General features: G+C 41.2%; 1 protein-coding gene across 2 annotated transcripts in view; it reads right to left on the reverse strand.

The window, feature by feature from the left end:
- INTU (inturned planar cell polarity protein) overlaps positions 1 to 27,604 on the reverse strand; it is a 1,478,455-nt gene that overhangs the window by 1,169,849 nt on the left and 281,002 nt on the right. The gene's annotated exons all lie outside the window — the stretch shown is intronic.

Consider the following 27,604-nt stretch of genomic DNA (forward strand, 5'->3'; position numbering starts at 1 on the left):
CAAAAGTCCTCTGTCGGAACTCTGGAACAGAAAGGTTGAGATGCAGACAAAGACCTAGTAGAATGAGAAAATCAAGTAGGGAGGTTTAAATGATAGTTTGTAACGCAAATACCCTTTTAGCCAATATGATAGCCACTAAAAAGGCAGTTTCCCAGGACAGAAATTTCAAGTTTATCTTGGCTGAAAGGAAGCAGGACAAAAGGTTGTAACATCATTGTTGAGTCCCAAGGAGGAGTGAAGTTCCTTTACAGGTGGGCTAAGTAGTTACCCCCGACAAAGGTCTTATACAGTTTAGATTATGCCAGAGAAGATGAATTGTCCCCAATGTGATAATCTGAGATGGCTGCCAGCTGCACCTTAATAGTAGAATAACTTGCCCTTCTTTTGAAAATTGGAGCTATAAAAGGATCCAAAGGTTTTTGGTGATCCCATATTGAAAATCTCTTCCATTTACTTTTATAAATCTTTCTAGTAGAGGCTTTATGAGAGGATATTAAAATCTTTTAAACTGGTGAAGAAAGCCTGGTATCTCTAGCCATTATTGGAACTGGAGAAACCATGTGGTCAATTTCAATCCTGGGAGATCTGGGTGAACCTGCCCTGACGGGTGGGACAGAAGATCTTGACTTGGTTCCAGCGTCCACTGAGGGTGTACTGAGACCAAATGAAGGGGAACCAAATCTGTCAACGCCAGAAGGGAGCACAATGAGGATCACTTTACTCCTCAATCTCTGAGCTTTCTGAAGAAATTTGGGTATGAGAGAAAGGGTAGGCATAAAAAAAAAAAAAAAAAAAAGGAGGGCCAAACATGGACTAGAACATCTCTCAGTGACCATCCCTAAGGAGGGATCAAGGCAAAGAACTTGCTGCACATGCTGAGGGGTAAAGCAGAAAGATTGCAGCAAGGTTGACCCCACTTGTGAAAATTGTGTTTGCCACTGATTAAGAGTCCACTCGTGAGGCATAAGAATAACTCTGCTGCGCCGGTCTGCCAGAAGGTTGGTGTCAGGTTTATCAGCCATAGTTCAATAGCTCAATTTTACTATGATAAAATTTACTATGATGACAAAAAACAAAAGTTTTAAGAGAAGGACAGTTTTTTTAATACAAAGAAGGAAACAGAAAAGGAAGCTACCAACAATGGTAAGGATACTCAAAGGTATAAATGCATTTAAACACTTAACAGAGAAACCCGAAAATAATAATAATAAAATAAAAAAGATTTGTAGGAGTGCAAGGAAGGTGATAGGCTACTAATAAGATCTAGAAAATAATAAAGTTTGATTAAAATCACTCACAACTCAACAGCAGCTATGAGAGAAAAAAATTCCAGTTTGCTTGAAGTGCGGCAAATGAGATCTAAGGTAATTTGGAGGACAGGGGCATTATGGGTAAGGGAGGAGCTCACACTTCGGATCTAAGTTATAAAACAGCAGCTGAATCAGATCTGAAGTTTGGCTCCTAACCCCCACTGGTTGAGAAACAAATGAAAATCACAACAACCCCAGATGTAGCAAGTTTCGGATCCAAAGGCTTGGGATCAGAGACTGGCTGAAATAATAATCAGATCCAAAACTTTATGATCTGATGAGTTCAGATCCAAAACTTTATGATCTGATGAGTTCGGATCCTTAGAACGAACCTTCAGGTCAGAGGAGATCGGATCAGATGGTTTTGAAAGTATTGTAGACAGTTCCAACTAAGTCCTAGGGGACTTTGGGGGGAGCACTTTCTATGCTTGAAAGGAGCAGATTTTGACGTTTTGCTGGTGTTTGAGCCCCTGAAGAAGCTGCTTATGAAGGAGGGAGGAGAAGTTTCAAAATATGTTTGCTGCATCTGTCAGCTAATGCCCTGGAGATGAAAACAGCACAAATAATACAGTTAGTCTCCAGATGGGCGGCTTTGAGACAAATGCACTCCTTGTGGGCATCTGAGTTAGAGATTTATGCCCACAAGAAGTTCCTTTTTTTTTTTAATCATATCGGCTTGTCGACCTATTCCTACAGTAAAAAAAGGACCTACTAAACGGAAAAGAGGAGGGAGAGTTTTTTCTTCTCTCTTTATAACAAAAAAACCAAAAAAAAATTACTAGTAATGGTAATAAAAAATTACCCTGATGAGAGGGTATGAAAGAGAAATACTAACTATGGTAATAAAACGAAAACACTACAAAAATAGTAAGGAGTCTGACACTGAAGAAACCCAAAAGCTAGGAGGGTGGTGTTAACTAAAAAGGAGAAATTTTTAAGCAAAAAGAAGTTATGTACTCACCATAACGTTCCATGTCTGTTGTCCATCTCGCCCTTCATTCTTACAAATGGGTTTGGAGCAGATCCTCGGCTCTGACTCGGCCAATTACAAAGCTCGAAGTCTCTCAGTTGGCTCGTGGCAAGGTAGGTATCCCATAGTGCACTGGTAAGAATCCCCAGATCTTGTTTGCTACTGTCTAAAAAAGTGATAGAAAACATTTCCACAAGGACCAACAAAAATGACAGGTCTCCACCCTACAGAAGATAAATACTACCTTGTCTCCAGATCCTTCAAGGATACATGGATATGGGGGGGGGGGGGTAGGTGGGTTCTTAAGAATGAAGGGTGACATGGACTACAAGCATGGAATGTTATGGTGAGTACATAACTTTTTTATGTTCTGTAGTCCTATCTCGCCTTCATTCTTACATATGGGACAGGGTCCCTAGCACCTTTTTCTCGGGTGGCTCACGGGAATATACTCCTAAAAAAACGTGGATCCAAAGGACTATACCCCTTGAGGCCAAATCCAATTTGTAATGAGTAATAAAGGTATGAGGGGTAGCCCAAGTTGCTGCTGCACAAATACTGTCAATTGCGACTCTGGCTTGAAAGGCAGCAGATGTTGATACTGATCTGGTAGAATGAGCCTTAATTTTAAACGGTGGTTTCTTGCCATTGGAAGAGTAAATAAACGAAATACAGTTTGAAATCCAATTTGATAAAGTTATCTTAGAAACTGGCATAGATTTTCTTGTCTCAGAAAAAGATATGAACAATTGGTCTGATTTTCTAAGGTCCTTGGTTATGTGTAGATAAAACCTTAGTTATCTGTGAACATCAAGTTGCTGAAATTTATAGTCTGCACTGTTTGAATGATTACGAAAAAAGACTGGTAGTTCGATAGTTTGATTCAAATTAGCCTGAGCGCAAACCTTGGGGATGAAGGACGGATTTGTATGAAGGGAAACTGTCGATATGAAAAATCAAGTAAGGAGGTTTGATTGACAGTGCTTGTAACTCTGACACTCTTCTAGCAGATGTAACAGCTACTAGAAAAATTGTCTTCCAAGAATGGAACTTTAATTCACAAGAGTGTGCGGGTTCAAAAGGCAAAAAAGCAAGTTTGGACAGAAAGAAATTTAAATCTCAAGGTGATACAGGTTCCTGAAAAGGAGGTCTTAGCAAGGTAGTGCCTTTTAGGAAAGATTTACACAATCTGTGAGCCATAAGATTAGGCTCATGTTGTCCCAAATGAAAACTTGAGATCGCTGCCAATTGAACTTTGATTGTAGCAGCAGCTGATCCCTGATGAAAAAATTTGGTTAGGAATTCTAACATCAAGGGAATGGAGGCTGTGTAAGGATCTACATTTTTCTCTTTTTCCCCAGATAGAAAATCTTTTCCATTTGCTAGCGTATAATTTTCTCGTAGAAGGCTTGTGGGAAGACGTGAGGATATGAGTAACTGCAGGTGAGAAATCATGAAGCCGGACTAGGGATGGAAGTGGAGCAGCCACGCTGTCAAGTTGAGGGTGCTGAGGCAGGGGTGGAAGGTGCCCATGTGTCAGAAGGTCTTGAACTGGGTCCAGAGTCCATGGATTGTCTAGAAGGTGAGGCTCGAGTAAGGGGAACTAAATCTGACAAGGCCAGTAAGGAGTGATAAGAATCATTCTGCTTCCCAAGGTCCTTGCTTTCTGGATCACCTTCAATATCAGCGGAAAGGGGGGAAATGCATAAAGAAGTCCCGGGGGCCAATTATGAACAAGTGCATCTCTGGTGTCTTCCCCAGAGGGGGGGATAAGGGAGAAGTAGCTGCTGCATTTGCACTGATTGGACTGGCAAACAGATCGCAGCAAGGCTGTCCCCATTTGCAGCAAATCTGTTCCGCAACTTTCTGATTCAGAGACCACTCGTGAGGAATTAAGATTGCCCTGCTGAGCTTGTTGGCTATCACATTGGTTGTCCCCGGGATATGCTTTGCAACTAGAAAGAGTTAGGAAGACATCGCCCACTGCAAAACACGAAGAGCCTCTCAGCATCAGGGGTAGGATCTGGTTCCTCCTTGTTTGTTTATATAACATACCACTGACATATTGTCCAACTGGATTGCTATCGTCCCTAGAGGAAGAAAATGGTGAAGTGCTTGCAACACCAGTAGCACTGCTCTCATCTCTAGGACACTGATATGCAAGTGAGCCTCTTGATCTTGCCATGGGCCTTGCACAGTTCTGCCTAGATAATGTACCCCCCCCTATCTGGGAGGCATCCGTGGTCATAGTAGCAATGGGTTGGCGACGAATGAAAGGTGTTCCTGTCATTAGTAGATCGGGCTGAATCCACCAAAGAAGGTCCTTCTTGCAAGATTCAGAATAGGGTGAGACAGAGGCAGTTGTTGAAGAGACCACTGGGAAAACAGTAGCCATTGAAGGATTCTCATATGTTGTCTGGCTAGCGGAACTAGAGTCATAGTAGAAGTCATGGTCACTAAACATTTCAGCACAGTCTTGGCTTTGACTCTTTGTTGAGGAGGTAGACTGGATATATCTGTTGTCTTAGATTTTGTATTCTGTCTGCAGGAAGATGAGCCATCATGGTGACTGTCTATTTCTGCACTTATAAAAGTCACATATTGAGAGGGAGATAAGGCAGACTTTTCCCAATTTATCGTAATCCCTAGCTGAGTGCAAAGCTGGATGGTTGAATATCTGGCTTGTAGAAGAAGGTGCCTGGTGGTGGCAGTCAGGAGCCAGTCGTCCAGGTACAGAAACACTTGAAATCCAAGACGTCTCAAGTGAGCTGTCACTACCGCCATGCATTTGGTGAACACCCTGGGGGCTGTGGTGAGACCAAAGGGCAGAGCACAAAATTGGTAATGAGTTTTGGCACTAAAAAGAATCTGGAGTAAGTTCCGAATCCTATCTGGTCTGCCGGGACAGTTTGGATGACTCTTTTGAAGCAACTTTTGAATTTCTACAGTTGTTTGATCCCTGTGACTGGGTGGAACATCTGGGATTTTCTTGGTGGTATGGGGAGGGAAAGAGAAGGGTATGGAGTATCCTCTGGTAAATTCTTTGTACCCACTTGTCTTGGGTGATGTGGTGTCAGGCTTCTGGATACAAAGATAAGTGACCCCCGACTGGCTCCAGAGAAGCACAGTTGGGCCCCTCTTCAGGAGTGCTGATAGGGACAGCCACGAAAAGAATCGTGGTCACCTTGGTTTTGCGGGGCCCCCCCCCCCTGCCTCTAGGGTAATGTCTACCATTCGTTCCTCCTCCTCTGCCTCTGAAGGAGGAATCACCCTGTGCATCTGGGAAAAATCTCTGGGATTTCTTGAACCAAATCCTGAATGATGAGGGTTAAAAAAAAGTCATGACATGACAGGTAACAGTATATCTGCATAAATGCTACTTTCTCAATAATCTCATCTATAAAGGAAGACTTCACATTGGGACATAATTCTCCAGATAGTAATACTGCATTTTTGTGGGACACAAAAGTTTGAAATGAACAAGTGTTTGCCTCAGATTGCAGCACACCGTGAATGCAAATTTCCCCATCTCCAAACGGTCTGCAACCACAATGTTGATAAAGAAGTCTCTGTGTGTGTGTGTCTGTGTGTGTGTGTGTGTGTGTGTGTGTGTCTAGTGGGAGGGTCCCTTGAGGGCAAAAAAATAAATAAATTTTGAACTTCTCTGCACTGTTACTTTATATATAATAAGCAGCTTTCGTGGGTGATGTTCATGGTGTTGCACTTTCAGAAACCAGGTCTCGATTTCTCAATAGAATTACCTTCGCCATACAGTCTGAATTTAAAGATCGTTTTTTGAGGATGGGGCTCATCAAATCTTCTGTTAAAATAGCTTGACTACATAAAATAAAATAAAATGGTGTAGGTATGTTTAAGTAAAAGTTTACTACTGCCTGGAATGGCTCAAGGCCATATTAAGCAAAAACAAATAATGATGGCATCCAGTCTCATGGATGGAAGTTGGTATAATGGTAAAAGGTGTTTACCTCACAGACACAATGTAGGGGTTTGATTGTCACCTTTGAAAGACAAATTGGTTAGGCTTAAAATGGTAAACAAGAGCAGCTAATCTGGTATGTTCTTATGAAGTTACAAATATAACAAAAAGCCCAAAAGACTCTGGCATTCAAAACATATATCCACTTCTGCTCGCCTCTTCTGCACATCTGGAGTTGGAAACTCTGCTGTTGATAACCTTATCTGCAGGAAGAAAAATAAGATATCATATGCACACACAGCATCTGTACACTCAGAGGTAGAAAAACTTTCCAAACAACTCATTCTGGGCTTCACAGTCCATCTATCACTCAGAAAAGCACTGCCACAGGACTGTTTGCTATCAAAATATCATCGAACAGATAATCCACTTAATGTGCTTTCTATATGATAGTCAGTGCATATCCATGCTAAGTTTGTCCTTGTGTAGATATATTCTTGACAAAGAGTGCTTCAGCCATCATCCAACTTTACATCGGACTACAGCTGATAAGCAGTATTCCATGGGCATATACAAGCTGGGGTAACATCATCCACTGTGCCAGGTACAGCATTATTATGTCTAACAACTACTGAATTAGGGCCTCTTGCACTGCACATGCCAAGACACTGATCAAGTATGTGTGACAATGTTATATTTGCAGATCCCTACAACAGACCACCTCTGTACTGGGTTACATTACTAGCATGTATCCAAGACAAAGAAGAGCCAGGCAATGATCTGGCTAACAGACTGATTCCATTACCAAATCTTTGGCTTTCAAACCAAGCAGGAAGATCAAGTCTAAGTAGCAGCAAAACATATGGCTAATGGGACAAACTGGAAACTTTATGACTGAAGCCAAGACATTCAAAAAATTCTAAACCAAGTCCACAGGATGCATTATCCATTCAGGCACTGAAATCTCCCAAACAAGCCATCTGGGAAATTCACTCATATGGTCAATGAGGAAAACCATGAGCTCTTTAAAAAAAGCCTACAGATTACAGTAAATGAGGAGAAATCTATATAACACTTCTGTCCCAAGGAAACACCTGAAGGCACTGGTCGTTACAGCATTTACCTGGCTTAAATCTAGACCACAGCTTCACATTAAAATTCTTCTACCAATGCTGCCAGACTCTGACTGTGAATTACATAAAGATCAGGCAGGACAGTCACTAAAAATGCCACTTGCTGTTTTCATCAAGGCAGATTTCCATCATGAATGTCAAGTTACTCATACAGAGGACGTCAGAGATAATTCCTAGTTGCTCCTTGATACCCTGGCATTAACTAACAAGTCAAGGCATTAGCAAGGCAAGTCCTGCTTAGAGGTTTAAATGGTAAATATGAAGTACTCTGCATTAGACAGAGGAATCCCTGACAAGGCAGCATTTCACCTTTGGTGGTTGTAACCATTACCCCATTAAAGCTTCCAGGGCCTAGGCACATGACACCTCTTGATGGATGGATTCTTTTAATTCCTAGTCTCAAATTTAACTGAGATTTGGTGACCCAAGAAAAAATGATCTACTGTTACCTAGTCGGGCACAATGGACCACTGTTTTGTTACATAATGCAGAACTTCAGCACTTTCTGTACCTTTCATGTGCTGTTAACACAACTAGAAAATTAGGAATTTCACTAAATTCTGCCTTCTGCGAGTTCTATCAGTGCAATTTTCTGATACCCATGGGATCCCTGTAGAACTCTGCACTGTGGGAACTGAAGCTCTTGACCACACATCCATGACTTATTATGAGACACCCTGCAAACAATCTTCTGTGCATAGTGGGAATTACTACAAACAAGGATTTCCCCTTTGAGCTGTTTGATGATCCCAACAGGCTGCCAGCTAGTCATGTATAACACACAAGTTTAAGGACCGAATAGGACTCAGTCTTACAATCTGCCATAGGTATGCTATTATTATAAAGCAATGCATGTTGTCCTGCCTTGCTGGTTACTAATGTTATGTGACGTTACTTCATTATTAGACAAATTACAAAAACAATACTCCATCTAGACAGCACAACACACCAGGCTGTTTCAGAGGAAACTTAAAGCATGCATGTGCAACAGCATGACCTGGATACAGCACTTTGCAATCACTTGAGAGATAATCAGGATTTCAGAGGTCACATGGTACAAATCCCAATTCTATGACATCTTCTGTCAAACTAAACAGCATGTCATAAAACAGGACAGGACTCATAGTCCACGTCTTTCCTGAAATGCATCCTTTGATTTATAAAAAAAAAAAAAATGGTTCATATTTTAGCTAGTCACATTTCAGCTACTTGCAGTCCAGCTGCTCATAGACAGATGTTTGCGTATTTCAGTTCAAGCAGATTTGAATGCAAATACTGAGGGTACTGGGGGAAGAGGTCCAATATTGGGGGTGCAAGGAGGTCATGCTCTCTGGCAAAAACAGAAGTTATGTACTTAACATAATACTGTGTCTATCATCCCACTACACCCACCTTGACTGATGGGCAATATACCCTCATGGCAGATCTACACAGACAACTTCTTAGCTACTATGCTCATTCCAGCTCCTCCTCTCTCCCATAAGGCACCTGTGCTCTCAGTTTCTCACAATGAGTTTGTCACTAAAGCTAACAGGCTAGTGAAGAGAAATTAAAGACAAATGGAGAGGACAGGCTTCAGGCTTAGTTCAACCAAGTCTGTCTAGAAGCCATGAAGTTACAATCTGGAGGAGGAAAGAGTGCGAGATGTCAAGGTGGACAGAGTGGGGCAATGAAAACACAATTTTATGGTAAACACATAAATTTTTCAATGTACAGTATCCATTCCATCCATATCCACTGTTGGGATAGAACCTCAGTTATTTATTCTCCTGGGTGGCATCATAGCAGAAAACTTTTGGGGATTGTGAAACCAAAGAAAGAACTGGATCTGAATATCATGTCCATCTTGTCATGCTTGAAATGTCATCATTACAATAATTTTTGAAGAAGGCAACGGAAGTTGCTATAGATCTTACAAAATGGACCTTAGTCTTCGATAAAATAGTTTTTTTATGGGTGGAATAGATGTGAGTAATGCAGTCAGAAAGCCATCTGGACAGAGTGACCTTGGAAATGTTGGTACCCTATTTATCAGCAGAGCAGGATATAAGAAGTTGTTGGCCTTTGCAGAGACCCTTTGTACTCAGTAAACAGCAAAGAAGTTGTCTATGTACATCTAAAGAACAAAGTAGTTCTCTTTTAGTGTTACGAAAAAAAAACATAGGAAGATGAATATTCTGATTAAGGTTGGCTTAAAGGTGACCCAAGCTTTTATTTATTTTAGTTTGTTTACATTATCTTTGTGGGGGAAAAAAACTATGGAGGGATCTGCAGCAGTGTGTGTGTGCATTTCCGAAATTCTCCAGGTCAAAGTTATGGCAACCAGGAAAACGTTTTTCAGGAGAAGTATTTTAAACTGAAAGAAAGCATAGTTGCCACCTGGTGTCTGGAGTGGAAGGTCTTCACAAAGAGTCAAATGCTTGCTCTGTCAGACCTCTATGGAATCTCATTGTGCAGGTAATGTAATTTAGCACACAAAGGGAAATGCTTGCAAGGCATAAGCATTCTTCCTCAATCAGTCCATCAACCTAAACTCCTCATAATGAAAATGAAATGTGAAAATTTCCTCATCAAGTTCTTTCTTGGTGAATATTACAATAATAGTATCCAGAAGAAGATCCTTGCTCTACTGTGGTCTGTCCTTGGGTGGGTGTAAGATTTTCAGTTTTATAGGATAAAACAACGTTGGGCTCCCACCGTGCACTTTCTGTCACCAAGATCAATTATTCAGTCATCTGGAGGGATAACCCAGGAAGAGGAGGAGGCAGACATTAGTACCTTAAATAACATTTCCTCATCCAGGGATGGGGAAGGGGTGGGTAGTGATGGCCAAATACCCACTTTGATGCATCAATTCCCAAACTCCCCCAAATCTGGATTCTTCAGGTGGGGACTGGGAGGAACCATCCCCTTAAATCAAAGTCAGTGTCTCAGGTATGACATTCTGTATGTAAATCAAAATGTCTCCTCTTACACATACTGGGAACTGGGGGGGGGGGTCTCCCAAAGGCCCAAAAAAGTGTATTGAGCTTCTTGTTGAAGGAGAGGTGCAAGGTACTCTGTAATGATCTGTTTTTGTGGCATAATGAAGAGGTCTCAAGGACTCACAAAGGCTTCCAAGTGTGGAGCCAAGACAGAAGCTGTATCCTCTATGTGTTGAGAGATGGGTGGTGATCCTCTAAAAGAACATGAACTCCGAAGCAGAAAAATGACAGTCCTGGGGATATTAAGTAGAAGATGAAGATGGGTCTGAGGACTCAATGTCAAGAGTCCGATGCAGACACACTGGGCCCAGAAAGGACTGGGGTCACCTGTGTCACATCAAATTCAACCTGTACCAAGATGCACTGAATTGTCATTGGTTCTGTAATCAATGGCACTAAGACCTGTGTCAGAGAAGGAACAGAAGTGACTAGGATTTGTGGACCAACTCTTCACCACTCTAGAAATGCAGAGGATGTGGTTAAACATATTGGCCAGATTCAATAAAGGCTACACGGTCCATTTACACTGCGTGCACGTCACAGCTGCCCACTGTTTTGGATTCAGTAAGCATCTCTACATTGTGTAGAGCTGTGCATAGCCACACAAACCAGGTAAACACAGTGGCATGCAAATTGCAGCATAAGCAGCTGAACTGTTAGCTAATCAACCATTCCAAGATGGAGGAGCTATTCAACAAGCTACAAGGCAACTGTGTAGACTCAGTGCTGGTCTTTCTTGCAAATTCCAAAACCTGCTAGAATACAGCCACGGAAAGGAGTCTATACAGAAAGAATGTTAGGGGCTGCTGTGGCTTTAATTCATGTGTATGTGCAGCAGGCTGAAGTCTATGCTGCTACAGCTGCTAAAAGACCAAGGCCAAGGAGAAGAGTTTTCATACCCTGGGTAACTTATCAAAACCTACATGATGTGGAAATTATACAGTGCTACAGGGTGGACAGAGACAATACAGAACTCTGCAACCCCTGTCGTCCTCAACTCAGAGCCAGGTCAAACTGAGGGAAACCCATCTCAGTGGAGACAAAGGTATGTGTAGAATGTAGAATCTTAGCTACAGGTACATTTCAGACACCAACAGGGGACATGCTTGGGTGGTCTCAGGCATCAGCATCCAGCATCATCCATCAGATCTCGAGTACTATGCTTCACCACACTAGTGACCACATATACTTTCCCTGTACTCCTGAGGAAAGGGCCAGAACTATGCAGGAGTTCTAACCTGTAGCACACTACCATGACGTACTGGGTACCACAGATTCCACACATGTAGAAATGAAGGCACCACCTGGGGATCGGGGAAGGCTCTACATTAAAAGAAAGGGCTTTCACTCTATTAACTGCCAAGTCATGTGTAATGCAAAGGAAATCATCCTGAATGTGTGTGCTGGCAACCCTGGCAGTTACCACGTCTCACATATCTGGCACACCTCACAAATGTATCAGATGTTCACTACGGTGGATATCCCGCAGGGTCATTTACTTGGGGATTCAGGTTTTTCATTGGAACCATGGCTGATAACACCTATCAGAAATGCACACACACCCATTGAAGAAAACCATAATGAGGCACATGCTCAAACCAGAAATATCAGAGTGTGTGTTTGGGCTGCTGAAGTCGGGATTCCGGTGCCTAGATACATCTGGGGGAGCCCTAGAGTACAATCCAGGGACATGTACTGGAAACATTCACACTATGTGCCATGCTACACATAATCATCCTGAAAAAAAAAAACAGCATCAGCAGGATCAACAAGGGGAAGAAGCACACATCCCACCACCAATGCCAAGGTCACCACAACCACATGCAGGTGAGGAGTCAGAGGAGGAAGCAGCAGCTGCTGAGGGTGTAGGCAGACACAGGCATGCTCAATATGACCTCACACTGGCTAAGAGAATGTTATAGCACACTCACTCACCACTTAAGGGCCTAAAACCTTCCTCCTATGCACATACATGTAGTAATATTGATGCCAGCCACCTCTCACAACCTTTACATCCCCATGTATTGGCTGTGTATTGCTTGCATCAGACAGTCAGCCCTGAACTAAAACTATTGTAACTGCTGGATTTACAAAGTAAGTGTTGAACCTGGAGTGTATAGTGTAATAATATGAATGACTGGCATATCCTTGTATTTTGTTACTTGGTAGTGTAAGCAAGTAAATAGTGGGAGATTTGTACAGAAATTACCTTAACACATGACAGCAGAGACTTATGTGACTTGTGTGTCTATTATTAAGCAGCAAGCCTCAGGCATCAAAGATTCATGCAGTAAGACCTCTCAAAACCAGTGATGGTCACTGCATGACCTCAGTTTAACACCATACGCTTGTACTGGAAAATCAAAGACAGAAGTTAGAAAATCATGATACATATTGCAGTTTCAGACTTCACAACCCTCACAAGACCATTCACAAAGTTGGCAAATTCTGATGCTATTAACTGTCTAACCTTCTAAGATCAATATAAGTCAAAGGTGTAATTACCAATTCAACATCACAAATGCAGATATATTAAGTATTAAGTCAGCTATGCACCCTGTGCATCAGACACAAAGGTTATGTATCCCTGAATCTAAAAGATGCAATACAAAATTAAAAGTCAGTGAATACATTTGAGTAAGAAAGAGTAGCAGGCAGACATTTGAATAAAGCAACAAATGACCAGCGAGACAAAATGAGTATTAAGCTGCACTGCTGAACCAAACTGTTGGGTGTGTGCCTGTAGGGATCCTCCAGGTGAAATTGGTGCGAGTGTCTTCATAAACACAGCCAAGCTCTGTGCTAGCTCTATGCCTTGGTATGTTGGACAGGTTGGAGCCATGCATGGTAGAGGTGGCAGTCTTTCCCAACCACAAGAACTGGCTCTGCCAGAAGTTGCACTGCCACACTCATGGCCAGATGCACTGCTGCTACCTGTATGTGACTGATGTCTGCTGGACGAGATCCCCCTCATGAGTACGCCCATGACCTGCCATGTCTGGGTGGGGACAGTGGAAGTATGATCCCTATGGGATCGTGATCAGGCATGGCCATGTTAGCTAAGAGCAGAAGATGTAGCTGACTTATGTCCACAAGGATGGTGTCCCCCTCCCAGTAGATGTTCCATCACAGACATCGCTTTTTCCAAAGTGTCACTTATCTGATCCATTGAATCGGCAACACAATGGAGACAATCAAGAAGGTCAATCTGTGCCACATCTACAATCCTAAACATTTCTCTGGAGCACCTATCGAAACATGCCTGTGCCTCCATGATGGCTCTAAACATATGTTGAGTGGCACAGGAAGAGACACCTGGATCAGGTGGAGGATGGGCAGCAGGCCTCCTCTGAGCAGCCCCAACAACACTCCTGCGTGTCACCTCACCCACACTTTAGCTATGGCCAGAGTCAACAGGCAATGAAGCCGCAGTAACCGCACTTCCCTTAGCAACTGTCTCGCCCTCCACCTGTCCAATATCTGTGAGCTCACTGGAATGGGTAGAAGTACGCCTACTGGCGAGGTGTCTGATGGAATTTCTGACGATGGTTGTATGTCAATCTCAGTGTCAGGTTCAACCTCTGCACCCCTCAACTATGCCCCTTCTTTGGTCACCATCATCAGAGTCTGCTGATACTATGACACTATGACATTAGGTGGTAGAAGTCCCACACTTCCACTGTCAGGATCACCTGTGATAAGCAACAAACACACTTACGCTATATAGTCCAATATATGCTAAGAAAATAACAGTGCTGCCACTATTACACAGTACAGCAATACACCCAACAGTCCTGACATCAACATCACACACTAAAATATTTCTTTGAATTGCTCCTCAGTACTGACATAAAAATGTTTGGCTCACCAAGATAAGCCAAAGGTAAGGACATCATCACTACAATTAACCGTAACACAGGGGTAATACTTTTTCCCCTTTATATGTCCATTAACTATACTTTCAACAAGAACTTGGAGGACAACTCCAACCTACGCCCATGTGTAATTATCAGAATGCATTAACTGTAGCAATCTTCAATCCCCCCTCCCCTCAAAAAATCTTATGAAACAGAACTAACAAACTTGATTTAAATTGTTTTACTAAACAGTATTTAACAACTGAGACACAAAAGTCTAGATGGAAGCTCCTCCTGGGATATGGTTGCTGAGCCTGAAACAGTAACACCAATGTCAAGGACATGCTGTTCTGCACTTCCCTGGGAGCTATCTAGATCCCAGACAGTGGACAGAAACTCTTTGCGGATAGTGGTAGCTCTGTAGCAGGCTTCCCCCCAGTACCCATCCGATCCGATCATAGCCCACTGCAGCTACTCTCCTCCATGTAGATGAGATCATGTCAGTGGCCCCATGGTGCACCTGGTCATATGTCCTGCTGTGACAAGCCAATGCATTAACATTTGCAACAATCCGCTGCCAAATCTGCATTCTGCCTGGCACATCTCCAAGTCCTTCTCAAGTAGAACGGCACCACGTCGCCTATCAACAATAACCTGATTTCCGGGTCAGTGACAAGTGTCTTTCAAGTACTGAGACACCTGGGTGGCATAGTTCTAGGTGTCCTAAAAGACAACAGAACGATAATATGCAGAAGTATCACATAACTACAAAATAACTGTTCACAGATAAAACAGAAAAAGTATTTCATTATAACCCACTGGAGAAACATAGAAGAGTCTAGAGATTTGAAATACGAACAGGCTGGATGCAAAAAAGGAGAGTAGCAATAGCAACATATCCTTGTTTATGCCACAACAAAAAAACAGCTTTGCTCCCCCACCCCCAAAAGAACAGGCAAATGACACATTTTGCTAACAAACCCATCTCTGAAATGCTAAAAGTGCTATCAAATGAACTGTCCCTGAAACATGTCTACAGAGTTAACACAAAACATTCCATGTAAAGGTACTGCCAATCATGTACACCTGTGAAACGTCTGACAAACTTGCCCATGCCATCAGTACACTTCTAATGCAATACAAATAAAAAAGTGTAAAAGCCTTTACCAAAAAAAAAAAAAAAAAAATTATATATATGGGTCTACTTCATATGATCGAAAGTTCATTTGATAGAAACTAATTTGACTGACACCATAACACCAAAACTGCAAAACACTGAACACCCATTTGACTGAAAACTCATAACACCTAAACATGAAATTTCAAGGATTATGCCCTTTTCCCCACTGTAGTGTGATCCTGGAGTTAGAATATATAGTTAGGAGGGTGTGGGGGTGGGGGGCAGAGCCCCACACAATGGGGGGTGTGGGTGGTGGAGCCCCCCACATACGTCAGACATTTTAAACCATATACATGGGTACTTATAACTGCAATGAATAAAAAAACAATATTTACCTAAACTATGTGGAGGGCTATGCCCCCACAACCTCCCAATGTGAGGGGCTGAGCCCCCCTAACTATATATTCTAACTCCATGATCGCACTACAGTGAGGAAAAGGGCATACATACATAATTCACTGTAATGTTTAGGTGTTATGGGTTTTCAGTGTTTTGAAAATTTAAAATGTTGGTGTTATGGTCTCAGTCAATGAGTTTCTATCAAATTAACTTTCGATCATATGAAGTAGACCCATATATATATATATATATATATATATATATATATATATATATATATAAAACTATTAAACAGATTTTTTTAATTTTCAGTATATGCAGTATACAGCTGACAAAATGTAAGCATACCTTCTCAAGTTCAGTAATCCTCTGTGCAGAGATATCCCAGAGTATTAGCCTCTTTTCTATCTTCTCCACATAAACAAGTCTCCTCACCTTCAGTTTCCCTAGCTACACCATTGCCTTTTTATGGTAAAGATTCAGGGCTGTCAGCACGGTAAAGATGCAAATGAGGTCTGAACTCATAACTGATGAATCCCAAATACTTGGCTCTGTGTAGCAGTAGATGTAAACATAGTGCAGGCACTCCTCTCAGTGTTTGTTTCTAATGGATTGCAACAGTGAATGCTTACTGGTAATGAGAAGGAAAACAGCAGCAATGCAGACTGCCCTACATCCAGTGGGTGTGTCAGGATAGACTTCTATAAAAAGTGTTAGACGTAATTCTGACAAGGTTAGAAATGTATGTAAGCAGCACACAATTCACAGGTTCTGTTCATTAACATCCAACCTCCCCTTCATTTGTTGGCAACTGCATATTATATTACTGCCAAGCAATATCCTCACACATTTTAAGGACAATGATACAGAATGGCTTACAGAGCGTGAGTCTCAGATTACTGGTCAGAAGAGAAGAATGACCAACAAACACAGACCAGTAAGGCAGAGCTGCATATTTGCTAGCAATATTCATAACTGGTTGTGTGATCACTTAGTACAACACATCCCAAAATAATAAATGTACAAATGACAGGATTCATATTACTGTAGATGATGTTGCAGTTCATTGTAAGCAGAATGATTTCAGTTCCTTGCTGCAAAGCTGGTTGTGGGGGCAAAGAGGGATAAGGTCCCCTTACTGTGTTCTGAAGGTTCACTGGAGTTCAAATCCAGACCTATGTAGAAGTATTTCATGTGTACTAACATTTTGTAGTACATTTCATAGATTGCTTTCTTTCATTTGAACTGCATTTCCCTTTTATTTATGTTTCAGTTCCCTGCTACAAAGCTGCTTTTGTGACAGAGGGATAAGGCACCCTTACTGTGTTTTATGGGTTCACTGGAGTCGGACTTCAAATAAAGACCTATGTAGAAATATGTCATGTGTACTAACATGTTGTCGTGTGTATATAATAGATTGCTTTTCCTCATTTCAACTACTTTTCACCTTTTTTTTTGGGGGGGGGTCATTGTTTGCACAATGTGTAGCTTTAGTGCAAACATGGGAAACAGAGAAAATAAATGTCAGGTTTGGCGATGCTTACCTCATTTGCGCAAACTGGATGGCAGTGCACAAACTGGACTAGTGGCCCACATAGTAAGCAGACACAGAACACCTGCAGAGCACCTGCAAACAGGGCATCTATAAAAGGGCAAAGGTAAAAAACAATACACTATTGCAATTCCTGTGTTTCATCGTGCAACTGCACTTGGCAGAGTTGCTTGGTGGTTAGCAAGACATCCCAGGAGCTGCAGCTTTCGGACACCTGCAGACAGGACTCAAGACAGCCAATAACTGAAACCAGACACACTCAATTCATTCTGTTGGGCACCATACAAACATGCTAAGCAGAGTTACACAGTGGTTAACACAGAGATCTTAAGAATGATTAAGAAATTAAGGAATGTTATGTTACTAGTCTTATGCCAGCAGGTGTAAGTGTAGAGCTGGAGTACAGATGGTCCTGGGTTCTAGTACAGGGTATGCAACCTTTTTCTACTGCTGTGACAGTGCAGTTTATTGCAATGCACTGAAAAACAGACAAGTGTTATTTCAACATTCTTGTGGCAACAGGTATAAGTGTAGGACTTCCATACACATGCTCCTGGGTTCTAATACAGGATATTCCATACACTTTTACTGTAGTTCCACTTCCCATTATATTCAATCTCATTTATAATGCTTTAGATAGTCGAACTGATAGGAATTATTTGTATGAGGGATGAGACACCATTATCATGTTTTCAGATGCATGACTGAGGGTATACGGTCTACTATATTTCTGTAAGTATAATTCTGCTATTTGGACTTGGAAGGCTTTCACAATTACCTAGGAGACACACACACAACTGGATCTATATCCAATAACCTTGCCAGGTCTCGGTCACACACACAGACAGACAGACACTCCCACACAAACACACACACCTCTCTCTCTCTGGAGATGACAGTCCAAATTCAGCTAATATTCTGCACATATGATCAGTTTTTACTGTTGAAAAATGGATAGCTATGGTTCTTTCCTACCTCCCTCCTGCATATTCCTGTATTACTTTCCCTTTGTTCTTCCTCCTGCTTGTTACCCATTCACAATTTTCCCATGTACCCCATTTTAACACTTATAGTTTGGCCAAAAAATGCAGTCACACACAACACACAAGTAGCAGAAAAAGCAATGGATACCTTCACTTTTTGGCCTCTATGCTGGAGTGGGGTTTTGCATCTCGGAGCAATGCTAAGCAACAGTGAGGAGTGGTACAATGCTGTGGTTACCTCCATACAATGCTGCTTAACCCTGCTGCACTATGCTAACACCCAACAACGCACGTACTATAAAGAATTCATGTCATTGCATTATCATTGTTTAGTTGAAAGTATTTAAAAGTATTAGATACTCCTGGATTCAAACCCAGTATCATCTGGGCTCAAAAAGGCATGTGTCAATGCATTTACACCTGCTGCCAGAGTGTCAGTTAAGCAGCAAGTGATTTTCATACACTCAATACTAATTCTCAGCATACACTGCCAACCATCATGCAATCCCGCTGCTTGCCACGCTATGGGTAAGCAATTATGCATTACTGCCGTTCAATGTTCACTTCCTGCTATGACATGAAATTACACGTGACAACGTAAAATGAAGGCCCTAATAATATGTCACATATTTACAATACAGCCATGTGTTGCCTCCGACCAAGCACTGCACTGCAACCTTGGGTCTCAGTATCACACATATATTATCTACACTACAGAAATCAATATCAAATGTGTGATATGCAACGCACATGAATCTGTTAACATGCAGAAATAGAGCTACTGACCCTTAAGCCTAAAGAAACTTATCTGCAAGCCTAGGGAAGGACTCAGCATGGACCTTATCCACAGGGACATAGATGACACTCAGCACACTTGACCTGACCCATTCTGGTTTTGTCAAGGGTAATTCTTGCTTATTAAACCTAGTGGATTTCTTTGATATTTACTCCAAAGACCTGGATGAAGGCTAACGGAACATACTGCCAATGTCAAGTTATGAAAGGCCTTTGACACTACCCCCAATTCAGGCATCAAATCCCCCATCAGGTATCAGAGAAAATCTCTCATCTGGGGATTATCCCATACATTACTAGATGGATAGCCAACTGGTTCAGCAAAAGAACACATACCGTCAAATTTGGGGACTGCACCTCCACCACTAGACCATTTACCAGTGGGATACAACAAGGATCTGTGCTGGGCCTTCAACTGTTTGTAAACTATTTCTCTGAAGTCCAGGCAAAGGAAGATGGCCTGTGGCTTACTACATTTTCAGACCACTGTCAAATGGACATGGTCATACTCAGTCACCCAGCTATGTTAACATATTACAGAAGGGGATGACACAAATGACTGGTGCCAAACTTGTTAACTGAACCATACAGCAAAAAATGCCTCACTGTCCCCTTTGGCAATAAAGTGCCTCTTCCAATTATGATATACATAGCACCCTTCCAAGATCAAACAGTGTTTTGAGACTTGGGAACACATGCTGATAGCAATCCACACTTCAATGACTGTGTGTCCATAGTGGTGACACAAAAATTCTACAATGCGCATCTCATAAACAAGGCCATCACATCCAAGACTAGGGAGGCCATAGCTCTGCTGTATTCTACCTTTATCAGACCACTAATTGAGTACAGTGCTCCCTTCAGTCTGTACCTCACCAGACACCTGCAGCAACTGGAAAAAGCAGAGGTTTGTGACCGGGAGAATCCAGGGCCTCCACATGTCATGTATGGAAAGACTAAAAGACCTGTCACTATGCTCAGTATCATGCAGCCTGCTGAGAGGTGACCTATGCCTGACCTACAGAGCAGTCTCAGACCCTGCCCTACAGGAAATGCTGGAGATCTGCAAATCAAATGGACTAGAATAACTTGCTCCAGGGATATCAAGCTAACCTGTGACAAACAGAAGATGCAGGGGAGACAGATATATCTCCCAGCAATTGCCACTCCTCTGTAATCTCTGAAATAGGCTCCCACTGCATATGAAGCAGCACTCCTTAATGACCCTATTCAAGTGCAACCTTGACAAATGTATGGGCAATTGTAAATTCACCCTGGGGTTGGCACCCAATTCCCTCATGGACAGGGTCAATTGGTGCTGATCACAAAATCATTCTATAAATGACCACCTAACTATGCTCAATAAGGGTACTTGTGATTTTACACGGCTAGGCCTGTAAATGCCCTAGGGCCATTAGGCTAGTAACCGCCTATAAACCTACAAAGCTAAGAACCTATGCAGGCCTCCCAAGATCTTCTCTCCAACATGCCCTGCTGATGTCATCCACTACAAGTTGACCTGAAGTGAAGTAAAAGTTGGACTTGTGCTGTGGGACTTGTGTAAAACATAGAATTCTGTAGTCTGTACACTTAAATAGGTAGGGGTTATGTTCTTACTGCAGTCAAGTGTGTGCGTGCATGTGTGCGTGCTCTTGCTACAGAGAGTCTTTTACACCAGCAAGACACTATTGTTACCATATTCTCCTCACCAGACACTGCTGATATAATCAGCTACATACGATTTGTGAATGTGCACTACACCCACCAGGGCAGGGTCAGAGACTGGTCTGGGAGCCAGACAGAAGTCACCGCATTCTATAAGATTCAGATTACAGTGGGATAGCTTTCAGTCTAGCCACATACATCAAGGCATGGTTTGTAGACCCTGCGTTTTCTTGGTAAGAAACACCTGTCGTCTCTCCAGCTGCTGCATGCGTCTGGTGAGGTACATGCATAAGACAGCATTATACTCTATTAGTGTTCTGATGAGGTTAGAGTACAGTGCTGTAATATAATACTCGGATCTGAATACAATGGTGTTACTTATGATGTGCACAACATAGGCTTTCAATAATAGTGTGTACACTTGGTGGTCGAAGCTCGGAGTGCTGTGTGTGTTCCCAGTGCTTGCATCACTGGATTCCAGCATAGCTGGACTGTTGTCGATGCTGTATGTAGCAGGGAATTCCACATTGCAAAAGGACAAAATAAAGATTTTTTGTAGACCGTGTGGCTTTGTCAACAATCATTTGTCTGTGTTAGCTCCTCCTGTAGTATATCATCATTATAGGTAGACTCTCCGATTGAACCAATTATGCAACAATCAGCAAATACAGTAAAGACAAAGGCTGTATACTTTAGCCTGAACTGTTGAAAAACAGAGTTCAAACATAAAATGCCATGCATAGATCCCTGGGGTACGCCAATGGTGACAGCTCTACTAGTATAGGTTGATTCACCAACTTTCACAGTATGTGTTCTGTCAGTGAGCCAACTGGTTACCCATTTAGTGACATAAGGGCTAATCCCCAGCTGGGTGAGTTTCTCAATAATACCTGCATGGGCGATTGTGTCCAAACTCTAGTGCAGATCAAGACAGGCAGCATGCACCCTCTTATCTTCATCCAGGCCTAGCACACAGAATCACTGGGCTGTGAAAGCATCAAGATCACCTATCGCACGACTCAGCACATACACCTTTCTGGCATGGTTAAATACACACTTCAACACACCCTCCACATAGACTATGTTCCTGTAGAAGGGTGTGCATCAACATGCATCCGTGTCAGTTGTGGGGGAACAGCACCCAATGCAGGCATATATAGACACATCCTGACTCTCTGTATCTGTGAGGTAGACCAACATGTCATCATGGACCTTTTACTAAATGGACAATAGTAATATCCCAGCTGTGTGCAACAGACCTGTGTGCGTTGTTAATGCTGCATCACGTCCGTTACATCTGTATGTCATCAAAGAGTTTGCGGGCATGCATGATGACAACACCATCATCCTTTTGTACAGGAGATGCCCAATGCATCTGACAAATCCACACTGTGGTATTCATTCAACACGGTCAGATGTGGTCATAAACACCTATATCACCAAGTGGGCAGACCACTGTATCACACCCATGGCATGGAAATATGTTGAAATGTGTGAAGTGAAGTATATCTCAGGTCCAGTAATCAGGTCTGTATATCAGGGATGTCTGCTAGGCCCTTTCCTGTCTATTATTTAAGTTACAGACATCACAAACGACAAACACATCCTATCTCCACACAGCTGTCTGAAGGACTACATATTGTTACCAATCATAGACTCCAACTGTGATATTAGTATAATAAAGACAGTATCAACACACACCAAAGACTGCAGCCACAGCCATGACATCACCTGCAATGACACAAAGATGGAGAGGATTTGTTACATCAGGAAAATAAACACAAACCTAAGTATAATGTAGACATCACACCCTATAATCAGGCAAATAGGTATGTAACCTGTGTCCTAGGGTAGGGTATTGTATGTGGAATGCACACCAGTATGTGTATGTGGCCATAGTGCTGACTACTCCCCCCTTGTAGGTGACAACTACAGAGTATGTGAAGCACATCTACATCACAGGCCATAATTCCTCCATAGTTCACAGCCTTCAAAACAACCACACTGGCCACTACGCTGGTAAACATTCACCAGGCAACTGCTAAAAAACTTACTTTTAATAAAAAACGTGTTTATATAAAACCATAAAATCAGCAAAAGTATAAATAAAAGATAAGCACTTTCAGGAAGTACCCTTCATCAGATCCTACCGATAGAAGCATCACAGAAACTTTATATTAAACATTCATCCAATCAAATTTAATGCTTGAGCCTATGCCCCTTCAAAGTTGGCCTTATTGGCACAAAGCCATTCAAGCCAGGATACTTATCAACTTGCAGATACCATCAATTCTACTGTTTGTCTTGTTTTTCATATCCACCCCTTTTGTGTTCTTTCAAGATCTACAGTACAGAGAAATTAAACATATGCCTTTTTTAATTTCGCCAAGTCTTTTGGGCTTCTAATACCATGACGGGAATGGACCCCATTCCCAAGTCAAAGTTCGATTAAAGTTCATGAATTTAGTATCGTTTCACTCTGATGTTAGCCAAAAGTGCTCTCTGCAGCACCCGCAATGTGCCCAGTAATGACTCCTTCTGCAATTCGTACAGTGTTACATGAATTGGTAACATATCTAAATACAATTGTAAATTCTTTTTTATAAGACCAGCTGCTCCTACTACTATTGGAACTGTCTGGGTATCTTTCCTCCACATGGCTCTTGTTTCTGCCTGCACATAGAGGTATTTTATGACTTTGTCTCTCTCTGTACGCAAGACACTGTAGTCACTAGGTGTGGCGATTTCAATGATCAATGCTACGTCGGTCTTCTTTTCTTGGACCACTATATCCGGTTTTCTAGCATCTATCATTTTGACTGTTGGTATTGGGTGATCCCATGTGATAAGCTTCATCAATTTCTATGATTCCCTGTGGCTCACGTTTCCAGTGTTTTTCAGCCACTTTGATATCATAATGTTTGCACAATCTCCAGTGTAACAACCTCGTCACATTATTACGCCTTTCAGTATACAGTCCCTCTGCCATTAGAGTCACAACCAGCAATAAGGTGTGTGACTGTTTCCAATTTGGTTGCACAAAACCTACATATGTCTGTTTCTCCCACATGTTCAATGGACCTAGTAAACCAGCGTGTACGTAGTCCACTATCTTGGGCTGTCAATATTAACCTTTCATTTCTTGATGTAACTTCAACCTCTCCTTAACCATTCTTGCATTTGTTCTTGATCAACATGATACTTGCAACTATATTTATGTTTTTTCCATATTTCTTGCCTTCTTATCTGGTCCTTCACCTTATATTCTTTCTTTTGTTTTTTAGTACATTCAGTTGCCTGGTTTTTATCCACTTCTGGTTTGATTTCCATTCCTGCTTGACGTCGATATGCTTCTGCTGAATTAAGCAGAGATGTCATCTTAGATTTATTCTCCTGATGTTTTCAAAACCTTCACATCTGGATCTTGTGAGGTCAGAAAATATGTGTGGAGTCCCACAATTGCAAATCTATACATGTAATCAATTTCAAAACTCCAAAACTATAAGTTAGGACAGGAAGAGCAAATTGAATTATAGCTTGGATCTTATTCCTATGTGTCAATGCTGTTTTCAGGATTAATTCAAGTCTTCTAAAGTACTCCTTACTAAGCTTTATTCACATTAGTTCATGTTTTATTGGTGATCCTTCATCAATTCCCAAGTATTTATACACCCCTCTTGCTCAAGTTCTTTTATGTCACATTCTTGTCCCAAACTGATATTTTCCTGGTGCTGCAATTTTCCTTTTTTAAAGGATGCTTTTGCAAATTTATCAAGACCAAATGACATTCCAATATCATCTGAAAAAGTTCCGACAACCTGAAGTTGTGCTTTCAGTTCCTCATCTGATGAGCTAAACAATTTTAGATAATCGACAAAGAGAATATGAGAAGTCATTAGACTTTGTTGTTTTCTAGAAGCCAAATTACAGCCATGACCTAAGCTGTTAAGTAAACAGCTTAATGGATTAATGGCAAGGCAAAATAGCAATGATGACAGGGAGTCACCCTAGAATATCCCCCTTTGGATTTTTATCCCTGGGATAATAACCTGTCCTTTATCATGGCTTAATTGCAATGTGGTCTGCCACTGTTTCATGGTTACTATAATGGAATCAATCAGTGTAGGATGTACCTTATACATTTTTAAGCACTCTTTTATCCATGAATGTTGGATACTATCAAACGCTTTTTTTATAGTCAATCCATGCCATACTTAGATTCTTCCCTTTCTTACAGTTCTCCACTATACCTTTAACAAATGATCCTTTGTTCCATATGACTTTCTTTTATTGCCCTTTTGTTCTACTACCATAATTGAGTTTTCTTCTAAATGATTATAAACTCTGTCGGCGTCAATCCCCGTACATAGTTTATACGTTGTCGGAAGACAAGTTATTGGTCTATAATTTTTAGGGTAGCTTGAAGGTTCACTTTTAAGTAAGAGCATTGTTTTTCCAGTTGTTACGCAGTGCGGTGTGTTTGGGGTGTGCAAATAAATAGTTCTTATTCATGGCTAGATCCTCATGTAAAGAAGTTAATACTTTAAGCCAAAAGTTAGGTACTGCATCTGGGCCTAGGGTTTTCCAATTAGAGGCTTTTCTCAACTTTGTTTCAATCTCTCTAACTGTTATTTTATCCCATTTCATATCCTGTACCTTTAAACTTCTTATTCTTTCTTTTACTTCGATCCATTTAGCATCTTTGTTATGTTCCACAGGATCTTCATAGATACTTCTCCAAAATGCATCTACTTCCTTTTTTTTTGGCGGTCTATCAATTCCTTTTACCTTATTTCCCAATTATCTATAAAACTTTTTTGGGTCATCAGTAAATTGCTTATTTTGTGCTTTTCCCTTGTATTTATCTTCATTATCTTCTGAGACTTTCCGCCTGTTTTGAAATTTTTAGTTTGTCATCTCCAATAGTGCACAATAGATCCTGGTCTGTTCTAATACTGCACACTGCTTTTATCACATCTTTCTTTCTTAATATTTTTGTTGATCTGTTCCTGCTTCTATAATCTTCTAGCAATGACACTTCTTGTCTTAGCTGCTTTACAGTTTTCTCTATTCAATATTTCCATGATGGTATTCGCTTTCACCCTTTCCCTTGCTACCCTATGTTCCTGTGGTAGAATTTTATCAGGTATTAATTTAGCAGCACAGTAATTTATTCTGTTTACTTCTGTTATAGCGCATGGATCTCTATGGACAGTCCTAATTATTGTGTTCATTTGTTTTATCAAGCTTCTGACTTCTGGGGTTTTATTAACCTTCTGCAGTCTATTTCTCTCATTGATCTTGACATATCGGTCTTTGTCTATTAAATCAAGCAACTCTTCTCTTAACTCATTTTCTTCCATACTGAGGGCACATCCCTTGTTTTCCATTTCCTGTGGGCATTCTACAGAAAGTTCTATAACATCTTCCTGTGGCACATTCTCTTCAATTTCATCCTGTTTCATCTGTTGTTTTGTCATATGGAAACCAACTGGCCTATCACTCCTCAACATTGACTGCATCAGTTTCCACAGTTCCTTTCCTTCCTGTCTAGCTTCAAGTGAACTTTTATACTGGTTTCCTGTGGAAGGCTCCAAAATATCTTGATATGGCACCTGACCTGTTGCTTCCTGTTCCACTGGTTTCCCCTTAATTTGGATATCCACTGCTCTATCCTGTTGTGGTGCTTTCTGCATTTGGATTTTCTACACTGAATCCTTCTCTTTCCAGCTGTTCCATTACCTCAATTTCTATTTCTTTGACTTCTCCATTACTAATCTCTTTCTCTCCTTTTCCTCTTAGTCTTCTTATTTTTTGTACTGTGAAGTTTTCCATATCCGGATTCCTTTGCCTATATTTCTCTTCAAATATCTTTGGTGCTGCTCTTTTTGTATTGGGTAGATTTGCTTTCTCCTTTGCATAAATATTACACCGTATTAAATCTCTTTTCCTTTGCCATGTCCATATTTCTTCTTCACATGTCTCCTGATCTTCTTGCTTTTCCTTATTCTGGGGATTGACTCCATCATGTTGTGATGTAGTCGGTTTTAGATTTTCTACATTAAATCCTTCACTTTGCAGGCACTCCATAACTTCAACTTATACTTCTCTAACTTCTACTTTACTAATAATTTTTCTACATTAAATCTTTGTGCTTTTAGTCTTTTTATTGTGAAATTTTCCATATCTGGATGCCTTTGCCTCTATTTTTTCGAATATCTTTGAAACTGCCTTCTGTATATTAGTTAACTTGGTTTTCGCCTTTGCATAAATATTGCACCATATCAAATCTCTCTCTTTCCCATGTCCATATTTCTTTTTTATATTTTTCAAATATCTCTAGGTTTTGTTTATATTTTCTCACTTCCCCAGAGGCTTCTTTTCCCAAAGAGATCAGAGTTTCTTGCTCTATATACTGTTTTTCAAAAATCTGTTGTATTAATGAACGCAAATTTTTATTTGAAGCTTGTGACAGTTTTTCCTACAAAAGTATTTTTTCTTTCCTCTAATTTCTCTCTTAATCATTTTGTATATATTGTGTCTAGAAATTCTGGGCTTTTTACATAATAGTCATCATCATCTTCTTTACGCTGATCCTGTTAGGGGTCGCCACAGCAGATCACCTGTTTCCATTTCTTCCTGTCCTCTGCATCTTGCTCTGTCACACCAACCACCTTCATGTCCTCTCTCACCACATCCATAAACCTTATCTTAGGCCTTCCTCTTTTCCTGTTAACTGGTAGCTTCATCCTTAGCATCTTTTTCCCAATATACTCAGCATCCCTCATCAGCACATGTCCAAACCAACGTAATTGTGCCTCTCTGGCTTTGTCTCCAAACCTTCCAAACTGGGCTGACCCTCTAATATACTTATTCCTATCCTGTCCACCCTCGTCACA

The sequence above is a fragment of the Protopterus annectens genome, chromosome 2.part0, assembly GCF_019279795.1.
Source record: "Protopterus annectens isolate FY-2018-M chromosome 2.part0, PAN1.0, whole genome shotgun sequence".
NCBI lineage: Eukaryota > Metazoa > Chordata > Ceratodontiformes > Protopteridae > Protopterus > Protopterus annectens.